This window comes from Helianthus annuus, chromosome 14, assembly GCF_002127325.2.
Source record: "Helianthus annuus cultivar XRQ/B chromosome 14, HanXRQr2.0-SUNRISE, whole genome shotgun sequence".
NCBI lineage: Eukaryota > Viridiplantae > Streptophyta > Magnoliopsida > Asterales > Asteraceae > Helianthus > Helianthus annuus.
Window position 1 is genome coordinate 165,574,494 of NC_035446.2, and position 12,346 is coordinate 165,586,839.

The 12,346-nt window shown below is 38.6% G+C and overlaps 1 pseudogene; it reads left to right on the top strand.

Moving 5' to 3' along the window:
- Window positions 1-4,990: 4,990 nt before the first annotated feature.
- Window positions 4,991-6,503, top strand: LOC110883487 (annotated as a pseudogene).
- The last annotated feature ends 5,843 nt before the right edge of the window (window positions 6,504-12,346 follow it).

Here is a 12,346-nt window from a genome sequence, read left to right on the forward strand (position 1 = left end):
AGTTTAACACGTAAATACGAATCGGTAGTAGTGGCCATAGAAGAATCTAAGGATTTAACAGTCATGTCCACCGAAGAATTACTTGGAATCCTACAATCTCATGAATTAAGGTTGAAGCAATATGAGGATGTACCCATGGAACAAGCGTTTCAAATACAGAGTCAAAGTCAGAATCGATCAAGATTTTTTAGAACAGATTTCACTGGGAGAGGAAGAAGTAGAGGAAGATTTAGCGGCCAAATCCGCTGCTATAATTGTCAAAAACTAGGGCATACGGCACGTTTTTTTTGTCAAAAAGGAGAAGAAAGTGATAAAACGGATTAGGGAAACGATGAGACCCTGTCAAAAACTAGGGCATACGGCACGTTTTTTTGAAGCAATATGATGATGTACCCATGAAACTAGTGATCTATTACACGAGGATGAAACGAACGAGGGAAACGATGAGACCCGGTTTTTGATTTTCAACGTAGAGGAAGTAACGAAAGACGATTGCTGGTATTTAGATAGTGGGTGTAGCAATCATATGACCGGGAATAAGAGGCTGTTCATTAATCTATTAATCTGAATGAATCAGAAAAGAGAGAAGTACGAACCAGAGATAATAAGAGACTCGATGTCTTAGGAAGTGGTGATGTAGCCATTAAAGTGAGAGGAGTAGAAAAAAGAGTGTCCAATGTCTTCTATGTTGAAGGCCTGAAGCATAATCTATCAGGTGTGGGACAACTTGTACAAAAAGGATATGAAGTGAATTTTCTCAATCATGAGTGTGTTATCAAAGATCCAACAGGAAAGCACATGGGAACTGTTAAAATGACTGGAAACAAAATGTTTCCTTTAAACCTAAACTATGATGTAACTCCACGCGTCTGCAATGTGATGCCTCAAGATATCTCGGTACTATGGCATCGACGACATGGTCATATAAACTTTGAAACCCTGCACAACATGGGAGAAAGAGGAGTTGTAAAAGGATTACCGAAAACTACTTCCAAATCACCACAAAGTGTTTGTGAAGGGTGTCTATTTGAAGAAAACATGCTAGAAAATCATTTCCTAAACAAACAACATGGCATGCAACCAAACCACTGCAACTCGTACACTCGGATATCTGTGGTCCTATGAGAACCTTGTCGATTGGTGGATGCAGATACTTCATCACCTTCATAGATGATTTCTCGAGGAAAACATGGGTTTATTTCTTAAAGTTAAAATCCGATGCATTAACACAGTTCAAGATATTCAAAAGGTTAGTAGAAAATCAAGCATATTTCAAAATAAAAGCAATACGTACAAATAGAGGAGGAGAATACTGCAGTCATGAGTTTCAAAACTTTCTTAAAGAAAATGGAACTCGTCATCAACTTACAATGAGCTACACACCCCAACAGAATGGAGTAGCCGAGCGGAAAAATAGAACACTCATGGAATTAAGCAAAAGTATGTTGAAAATGAAAAGATTATCACACTCTTACTGGGCAGAAGCAGTAGCATGTGCAACATATCTTTTAAATCGAGCAACCACTAAAGGCGTACAGAATGTAACTCCTCTAAGAAGCATGGAGTGGAAGAAAACCAAATGTAGCTCACTTAAGGATCTTTGGATGTGTTGCTTATTCTCATGTTCCTAAGCAACATCGTGGAAAGTTAGATGATAAAACAGAGAAAGCTATCCTAATTGGTTATAGCGAAAAGAGTAAAGCTTATAAACTGTATAATCCAGTGACGAACAAGACCATCATCAGTAGAGATGTCATTTTTGATGAAGGTCAAGACTGGGAAGGAATTGAGAGAAATGAGAATGAATCAAGTATTCAATTAAATTATCCTGATGATGATGATACAAATCAAGTGAAGGAAACAACCAACCATGATAATAGCTCTGCTCCCGAAAATGGTCATCAAGATGAGAACTTGTTCAGTGATGAAGAGACAGAAGCACAAAACAATAATCATGAGGATGAAGATTCATCATCTTCATCAGAAAATGCTAAACTACGAACAAGAAGTTTCACAGATGTGTATGCAGACACAGAACCGCTTACACAGGAACAAGTTAATGATGCAGACCCAACCACATATAGAGAAGCTCATAAAGATAGCAAGTGGAGAGAAGCAATGGATAAGGAAATGGAGTCAATACAAAGAAACGAAACTTGGGAATTGGTGGATCCTCCAAAAGATCAAAAACCCATTGGTGTCAAGTGGATTTATAAAACGAAATATGATGAGCATGAAAATGTGAGTAAGTACAAGGTGAGGTTAGTAGCAAAGGGTTATAATACAAAATATGGAGTGGACTATCAAGATGTCTTCCCACCTGTAATACAGTTTGACACAGTCAGACTGATTTTGGCTTTAGCTGCACGGAATGGTTAGCATCTACATCAAATGGATGTTAAAACAACATTCTTAAATGGAAATCTAAGTGAACAAGTATACACCAAACAACCAGAGTGATACATTAAGATGGGAGAAGAACGAAAGGTATGTCATCTCAAGAAGGCTTTATATGGCTTAAAACAAGCCCCAAGGGCATGGTACAACAGAATAGATAGATTTTTTGGTTCAAATGGATTCAAGAAATGTGTATATGAACATACATTGTTTATTAAGAACACAAAAACCTCAAAGATGGTGATCTGCTTGTATGTAGATGACCTTATTATAGCCAGTGATTCACTAAGTATGATAAATCAACTCAAGGACTCAATGAAGAAAGAATTCGAGATGATAGACCTGGGAATTCTGCATTATTTCTTAGGCATGAAGAAAGAATATGAGAGTGGAAATATCACATTATCATAACAGAAATATGCAAAGGGTCTGCTCAAAAAATTTAAAATGGAGAAGTGCAATATAATCTCAACTCCTATGGAATATGGACAGCGACTATCCAAAGATGATCCAGAAGATGAAGTGGATCAAAATCTGTATAGAAGTCTAGTGGGATGTCTTATGTATTTAACGAATACACGACCTGATATAATGTTTGCTGTTAGTAAGATAAGCCGATTTATGGAAAAGCCGAAGAAGAGTCACTGGGAAGCTGGGACAAGAATTTTAAGATATATAAAGGGAACTACAAACCATGGAATCGTCTACTCTAAAGGAAGTAAAGGGAAATTGGTTAGTTTCAGTGACAGTGATGATATGTACTTGCCAACACAGTCCACGTTATCAAGCAAATTATTTAATAGTTATTTATTGTTATTTGGTCAATGTAGGTGTAGTAGTTTTCTGCATTATTTTAGGAAGTAATGGAGCACTAGAATAGTGGGTAGTTTGTTTCATTCTCTTATTTATTGTGAGTTACAGAATTGTTATTGACATGAATGAAAAATATGAATTAGTCACTTCCAAAAATCTCTAAATTCTCTCAAGTTCTTATCTATTTTCTTTGGATCAATTGGTTAACGATTAGGTTCGTAACAATTGGTATCAGAGCGGTCTTGATCCACTTCTATGGACGCTCAAGAATGGAACAAGTCTTTGGATCGAATCGAGTTGTTGATTGTTGAGTTAATCGATTTTCTCAAGAACCGACCTCGGTTCCTAGCCCCTGCCGCCACCACAACACCGCCACCAGCCATTGCCGCCACACCACCACCAACAACAGCCATCAAAGCACCATCACCAACCAGTGCACGACCACAAGTAGCCACCCCAAAACCCGCAAAACCCGCAAAACCACCACAAACCAAGTCCAATTCAAGGCACGCAGATTGGTTTACGAAATTTATCAGTCCCTTCGTCTGCTCACATGGATGTATTCCTGGTACCCAAGCTCCATCACATATGGTGGTTTCTAATCTTTATGCTCCGCATGGTTTGTTCGGGCATGTTGGTTTGAGTTTTATGGAAGACCCACCGAAAACTGAATGGCGCCCGCCATGGCGCTCACTTAGACGTATCCAAATGACACCGGGGAAAATCGAGTGGCGACCTCCGTGGTGCCTCGCCAAGTCTATTCCGATCATCCTTGAGGACAAGGATACTTCAACGGGGGTGGAATGATATGTACTTGCCAACACAGTCCACGTTATCAAGCAAATTATTTAATAGTTATTTATTGTTATTTGGTCAATGTAGGTGTAGTAGTTTTCTGCATTATTTTAGGAAGTAATGGAGCACTAGAATAGTGGGTAGTTTGTTTCATTCTCTTATTTATTGTGAGTTACAGAATTGTTATTGACATGAATGAAAAATATGAATTAGTCACTTCCAAAAATCTCTAAATTCTCTCAAGTTCTTATCTATTTTCTTTGGATCAATTGGTTAACGATTAGGTTCGTAACACCCAGTGATTATGCTGGGAGTGTTGATGACAGTAAAAGTACCTCTGGATACGTATTTCATTTAGGATCCAGAGCAATTGCATGGCAATCTAAAAAACAAAAGATAGTTGCCTTATCTTCAACCGAAGCTGAATACATAGCATTATCAATGGCTGGATGTCAGGCACTTTGGATAAAGGGAATTCTCAATGAACTTCAAATGAATATGGATTGCCCTCCGGTAATATTCATTGATAATAAATCAACAATTTGTTTAGTTAAAGATCCTGTCCATCATGGGAAAAGCAAACATATTAGAGTGAAATATCATTTTATTCGAGATCTCGTCAAGGATGATGAAGTTGAAATCAGGTTCTGCTCAACAAAAGATCAAGCTGCAGATATCCTAACTAAAGCTCTGCAGCCGAAGGACTTCAATCGTATCAAAGAACTCCTGCATGTTGCTACTATCTAGCTTACGGGAGGGTATTAGAAGGAATATAAGCTAGATATGATAATTAGTATAGTGTATTTATTATGTAACATAAATGTAATTATAGTTTATTTCATAGGTAGCGACGGTTACATATCTAATCGTCGAGTATATATGTATTACATGTATTAACAATAAGGGTCACCAATTCTGATAATAAGAACATCATCATTCTCTTACGTTTCTTCAACCCTAATCTGAATTTCAATCACAATATGTAAAACCGATGTTTCAGCTTGCTAATCTTCTCTACTCTAAAGGCTTCAGTATCACCATCTTTCACACCAACTTCAACAAGCCCAAAACCTCCAACTACCCTCACTTCACTTTCAGATTCATCCTCAACAACGATCCACACGATGAACGCTACGCCAATTTACCGCTGCAAGGCATGAGGCTGTTTTCTCGAATTATCTTATTCAATAAATGCGGGGCGGATCAATTACGCCACCAACTGGAACTGGAACTGTCGGCGAAAGATGAACCACCTGTGGCGTGTTTAATCACTGATGCCTCTTGGCACTTCACGCAATCAGTCGCTGATAGCCTTAACCTCCCTCGGCTTGTTTTGAGGACAAGTAGCCTGTTCTATTTTCTTATTTATGCTTCAATACCCCTTCTTGATGATCTTGGTTACTTCAATCTTTCCGACAACACCGCTACACCTCTTCTTGATGGTCTTGGTTATAACAATGTTCCTGACGACGAACGTAAGTTATGCTTTCGTCCGTTTCTTAACTAACTAGTTAACCATCGTCTTCTGTTCGTATATAAATACGTTGTTTGATTTCATTCAAGGTCTTGAAGAACAAGTCACGGAGTTTCCTGTGTTGAAAGTGAAAGACGTCATAAAGATCGGGTTCAAGAAAGACAACGACGGCATGGAGACATAATCAGTAACATGGTGAAACAGACGAAAGCATCTTCCGGAGTCATCTGGAACTCCTTTAAGGAACTGGAATAGCTTCAGCTCGAAACCATTCGTCGTGACATTCCCGCACCATGTTTCCTGATACCATTCGCGACTCTCGAAACCAATTCACTTGAGTGAGACAGAGGAGAGTGGAATTTCGTGTGTAGGGTTACAACCGCATCCAGCAGCTTACTAGACCAAGATCGATCCTTTTTCCCTTGGTTAGACCAACAACCACGTAATTCCGTAGTTTATATTAGTTTTGGTAATGTTGCTCAAGTGGAGGAGAAACATTTTATGGAAATGGTTCATGGGTTGGTGGATAGTAAGCATTCGTTTTTATGGGTGGTTCGACTTGGGTTCGTTAGCGGTTCAACATGGCTTGAGCCATTGCCTGATGGGTTCCCAGGTGAGAGGGGGCGGATTGTGAAATGGGCTCCTCAGCAAGAAGTGCTAGGACATGAAGCAATTGGGGCGTTTTGGACACATAGTGGATGGAACTCGACGGTTGAAAGTGTTTGTGAAGGTGTTCCTATGATTTGTTCGCCTTTTTGGGGCGATCAACCGTTGGATGCGAGATACGTGAGCGATGCCTGGAAGGTTGGGGTGTATTTGGAGAACGGGTGGAAAAGAGAAGAGATAACAAATGCGATAAGAAGAGTGATGGCGGATGAAGAAATGAGAGAAAGGTCAAGAGTTTTGAAACAAAAATTGGATGCTTCGATGATCGAAGGTGGCTCTTCGTATGAATCAGTGGAGTCTCTAGTTGATTATATATCTTCATTCTAACTTCTAGCAATTTTGTAAATAACGTGAAAATAAGAAGAATAATTAGTGTTACAATTATTAAACTTTATTGTGTTTTATACATTTAATCAAACTTATATAAGTAGATATCATATGTATTATATGTATTCGGATATTAGAATGATAAGCTTATGTATTTTTGGTTTGATAAGCGGGTGAAGATTCAAATAACTGCCGGAGCAGTTACCCGCCAAAATCAACCGCCAAAAACTTATGTATTTATATCTGATTGCCGGCAACATGATCCGGCATCAAGACATTCAAGTGTATCTCGAATTGTCCATTATTCTCTGTTTGATTTCCTTGCATTCATTCGAACATGGAAATAAAATTCGGATCACTCATGAACAAGAACTCAACCATGTCTTATGAATCCACTGCAAATATAAACTCTGATCCCTAACATAGTGGTATCAGAGCGTCAATGGGGAAGAAGAAAACCGAAATCAAATCCACTTCCACTTTGATGCCATGCCAACACTGCACAGACGAGATGAACGGCAAAGACAAACGAATTCCTCGAGTGAGAACATGTTATATTGTCACCAACCGGGGCACCAGATTTATTCATGTCAGAAAAAGGAGATCAACGAGGCAACCCAATTAATTCGACAGGCGGTGAACATGGGAATACAGAAACAAGAAGGAGTGATTAGTGATCATCAGGAGATGATTGTTGTTGGTACCGAGGGAGGGCTATGGAGCGATATCTGGTACGTTAGTTCTGTATTTACACACCACATTGCCGGAAACCTAAATGTGTTTAAACGCATTAAACACATTGTTGGGGTTGACACACAGTCTGGGGGAAACAATTTCTTATTCACACGATGGGTTGGGTCGGTTGAGATTAAAACAAGCAATGAAATAATGAGAATACAAAGTGTATTTTATTCTCCGGAGTTAGATCGGAATGTTTTGAGCATGGATCAATTAACGTTGCAAGGCTACACCGTCAATAAGTCCGGTGATACTTGCAGAATTTATCCTATGTTCTCAACTCCGGTAAACAATTCCGTGAACGATGTGAGTGGTCTGACAAGGGAAGAAGAAATCGGGTTATCAGAAAAACAAGGTATACTCGATGTAAGTGTTTATGATGATGAATTCAAGGAACGATATTTAAACTCCTATTTCGAAGAATTAAATATGTCTTCGCAAGAGGCGGATTGGAGTTTGATGATCGTTAAGGCAATGGAGTTCCACGAATTTGCCGACTGCAAAGCTTTCCTGGACATGATCGATGATAGAGAGTTTGTTTTTAAATACTAACACACGTTGGAGACAAAATTTGAGGAGATGGTGAAGTGGTTCCTGAATGTTTATATGGGAATATCCTCAAGACCGATTCCTCCATATGATCCAAACAAAAGGAAGATAGACTTGTTAGGTCTGTATGTATTGGTGGCAAGAGACGGCGGCTACCGGGATGTCACAACAGACAATTTATGGCCGGTGATAGCAAAAGATCTAGGATTTGATTACCAAGACGGAGACTACATGGGGATTATTTATGCCATGTATCTCGACGTCTTGGAGTATTACTACAGGTTTAAAACGGTTCAAGAAAAGGTGCATGAAAAGGAGATGGTGAATGAAGAAAAAGGTTCCTCTCATGGCTGCCATGTGAGACGGAAAAGTGCAAGTGATGTTCAAAATGAGACTGCTGCTTCGGCCCACTTTGCACTCTTTACCGGAAACGAAGGGGAGGATGGCTGGAATCAACAGAAGAGGAGGAAACGTTTCAACTTCAATCATGCAAGATGGGCTGTCGAAGAAGCCAACATGAGTGTCATGGAGCAAGCTCGGAAACATAACTAAAGTTTAAGGGGGTTATGTTAGAATTATTAAACTTTATTATGTTTTATATATTTAATCAAACTTATATAAGTAGATATGATATGTATGATATGTATTCGGATATTAGAATGATAAGCTTATGTATTTTCGGTTTGATAAGCGGGTGAAGATTCAAATAACTGCCGGAGCAGTTACCCGCCAAAATCAACCGCCAAAAACTTATGTATTTATATTTGATTGCCGGCAACATGATCCGGCATCAAGACATTCAAGTTTATCTCGAATTGTCCATTATTCTCTGTTTGATTTCCTTGCATTCATTCGATATATTGAACATGGAAATACAATTCGGATCACTCATGAACAAGAACTCAACCATGTCTTATGAATCCGCTGCAAATATAAACTCTGATCCCCAACAATTAGGGGACGAGAGACTAATTTTGTCAACTGGTTTCTATATCAGGAGACAAAATTAGAATCTCTTGCTCTAATGATACTATTCTTTAGTAATAAAATCAGTGGCGAATTTAGGATATTTTGTTAGTGGGTGAAAAAAAACCCGAAAACGGGTAGACTGATATGTATGAACTAAGAAAGAACAATATTATACTTGCATACTAACATACATAATGGCAACGCCTGAGCTGTTGGTATATGCAACCCATCAGCTCAAAGTAAACAAGTCCTTTCTCCATTATCACACATGATTATCTAAACAATAAAAAACTAATATAAGTAGGCAAATATATACCTATATGTTTACATACATACGAGTGTATTTCAAAAGAACACACAAGTACATTTATCGTGAACAAACACAAACCGACAAACAGTTGGAAAAAAATCACAGAGTGAATCAATTCATCAACAACAGGGGTTATCAAAATGTTGATGTGAAAACTACTTAACAGTCAGTAGCAAATTTAAAAAATAATCAATAGAAAATTTTGAACTTGTTGAATACTCAATAGTCAATACTAAGTAAACAAATAGCTATTGCTGTGAGCAGTTACAATTTTTAAACCTGTGTGAAGTGCTATGAACATGTTGTTGGAAATATCATCGTTACAATTATAATTAAACTTTAGTTATGTCTATATTATTATTCGAACATGTATGTGTGTATGATATGTAGTCTGGATGTTAACTGATGCGTGTGTAGTGTAATATAATTTAGATATATAATTAAGCCCTTTTTACACCTTTAGCCAAGTTTTAAATTTATAAAACACGATATTCACTAACACTAAACACACATATGGGCAAGTGCACCCATCGTGGACGTAGTATAGTGTTGGTAAGATACCGAGGTCGTCCAAGGACACAAGAGCTTTTAGTAGCGGTTTATCCTCAACGTCTAATCAAATCAAAAAGTTAGAAAAAATGTTTTTAAACTAAGAAAATAAAAACTAACTAAATGCTGAAAAATAAAATAAAATAAAAACAGATAGACAAGATGAATCACTTGGTTCCGACTCGTGTATTAGTATAACCTTTGATTATTTTCGCACTTTTGCACTTGTTTAAGAGATTATCTTAGTTATTGTAGTAGGCCCCTCTTTTGAAGGCGACGTTACCCTCAACCCAGTAGTTTGAGTCAGCAAGGATACAATCCTAAAGGGTTGGATTATTGGAAGATAATGAATTAAGTTATTAATGCAAATTATGGTAGGCCCCGCTTTTGGCGGTGACGTTACCCTCGGCTAAGTAGTCCGAGTCAGCAGGGATACAGTCCTAAATAGCCGGGTTATAGTATTAATAGTAGTTAACTCATGAGGGGGTCAAAGAGTTTGGATCCCCGCCATCCAATACCTATGGGCATTGAAGGAGATCCTACTAAATTTGACCCAGGTCCCTTGCAGGACCTCTAAACGCTGAACAAGGGCAAGACCCTTACCAAACCGTTCCCTTAACCCCCGACTAGGTAGCCAACATACCTCCATATAGACCGTGGAGATATGAATGGTGAAAATCTTTTATTTTATATAGACAGTAAAATAATGCCAAGACACCACGGACAAACGATAAGGAAAGATCACCTTCAACATAAGCAACTAGTTATTAAAGTCATTAATACAAAACCAAATAAAAAGTGCAAAAGATTAAAAATAAAAAGTATTATACTAAACACTTGTCTTCACCAAGTGATGTAAGAGACTTAGGCAAACATGGCCTTGATTGTCAAGAACTCTTACTATCAATCTTGGATCCCGAGACGACTCACACACTCTACGATGGACAATGGATGATGGTGGTGGATGATGGTGTTATGGTGGTGGTGGGTGGTGGATGAAGTGTGAGAGAGGTGGTGTGCCAAGGGATGGATTGGAATGAAACCAAGCACTCCTATTTATAGGCTGAACAGAAGGCTGGGCACGGCCCTGTGTCCGCTGGACACGCCCCCGTGCCCGTCTGACACTCTCTCTCTTCATTAATTGTAATTCGCAATTACAATTAATGCGCCTGCTGTACTTTCGCCACGCCCCCGTGCTCACTGGACACGGCCCCGTGGTGGGCAATAGAAGCTTCTACAGGTTTGTCTTTTCTGCTGCTTCTTGGGCACGGCCCCGTGCTGGCTGAGCACGGGGCGTGTTCAGGCTTCTGTTTTCTCTTCTTTGCTTGGGAAGATGCCGTTGAGGGTTCGGGCAGTCTACTTTTATTCCTTTTCTTGTATTTTTGTTAGAATTAGATGTCTTTTTGCTTCTTTTGTGAATTTGAGCTCATTTCATCCTGAAAATACAAAAGGAAGACAAAAACACTCTTTTTCCAACATTAGTACTTAAAAAGGGTTAGTTTTATGCCTTAATTGATGTCATTTATATGTTGCATTTTACACACATCATTAACGTATTAGGACAAGATGATAAGCGGTTTAAAGATAAGCGGATTAATATTTCAAACTAAACTGCCAAGGCAGTTACCCGCCAAGATTAACCGCCATTATGTAATTTATATAGTAGTTTGCCGGCAAACTTTGCCGGTTACCAAGACATTTTCAAGTTACCGAATTTGTCCACTCAATTCTCGTTATTTTTCTGCATATCTTGCATCATTTCTTACACTGCATATATATATCACTATGTCTGCAAATCAAGAAAAACTTTCCGCTGCAAATGCATATTCATATGCATATGATGATGATGTTTCGGATGTCCAACATAGTGGTATCAGAGCCACTACAAGAACCGATGCAGATGTTAAACCGACTGCAACATCTATGCCTTGCCAACATTGCATTGATGAGAAAAATGAGAAAAAAACGCCGAACCCCTCGTGAAAGATTATGTTATTACTGCCATCTGCCTGGACACCAAATTTATATGTGTAAGGCCAAGGAGAATGACGAAGCGACGCAACTGATTAGACAAGCAATTAATGCCGGAATCAGAAAGCAAGAAGATGATGTGCATTGCCGAGAGGAGATGGTTGTCACTGGAACCGACGGTGGACAATGGAAAGAAATCTGGTATGTTAATCCGACATTTAATCATCATTTTGTGGGTAATCTTGATGTTTTCAAGCGAGTAAAACATATAATGGGTGTTGAAACAAGATCCGGAATGAATAATTTCTTATTCATTCGAGGAGTGGGTACAGTGGAAATGAAAATGGGAACCGAAACACTGAATATTCCTAGTGTTTTCTACTCGCCGGATATTGATCGGAATGTTTTAAGCCTAGAACAGTTAACACTTCAAGGCTTCACGGTCAGAAAGTCTGGCGATACGTGCAAAATCTTTCCCATGTTTTCATCTCCGGTGATAAATACAAAAAATGATGTGACTGGATTGACGAAGGAGGAGGAATTGGGTTTAAAAGAGTGAAGAAGACTGCAAGACATGTGCGGTATAGATGATGAATTTAAAAATGATTATCTGAATTGTTATTTCAAAACTCTAAATGTTTCGAATGAATATGAGGCTGACTGGAATCTGATGATTCTAAAAACATTAGAATTTCATGAATTTGCTGATTGCAAGGCCCTAATTAATATGCTCGATGATCAAGAATACGTATTCAAGTATAAAGTTGATCTTCAAAAGAAGTTTGAAG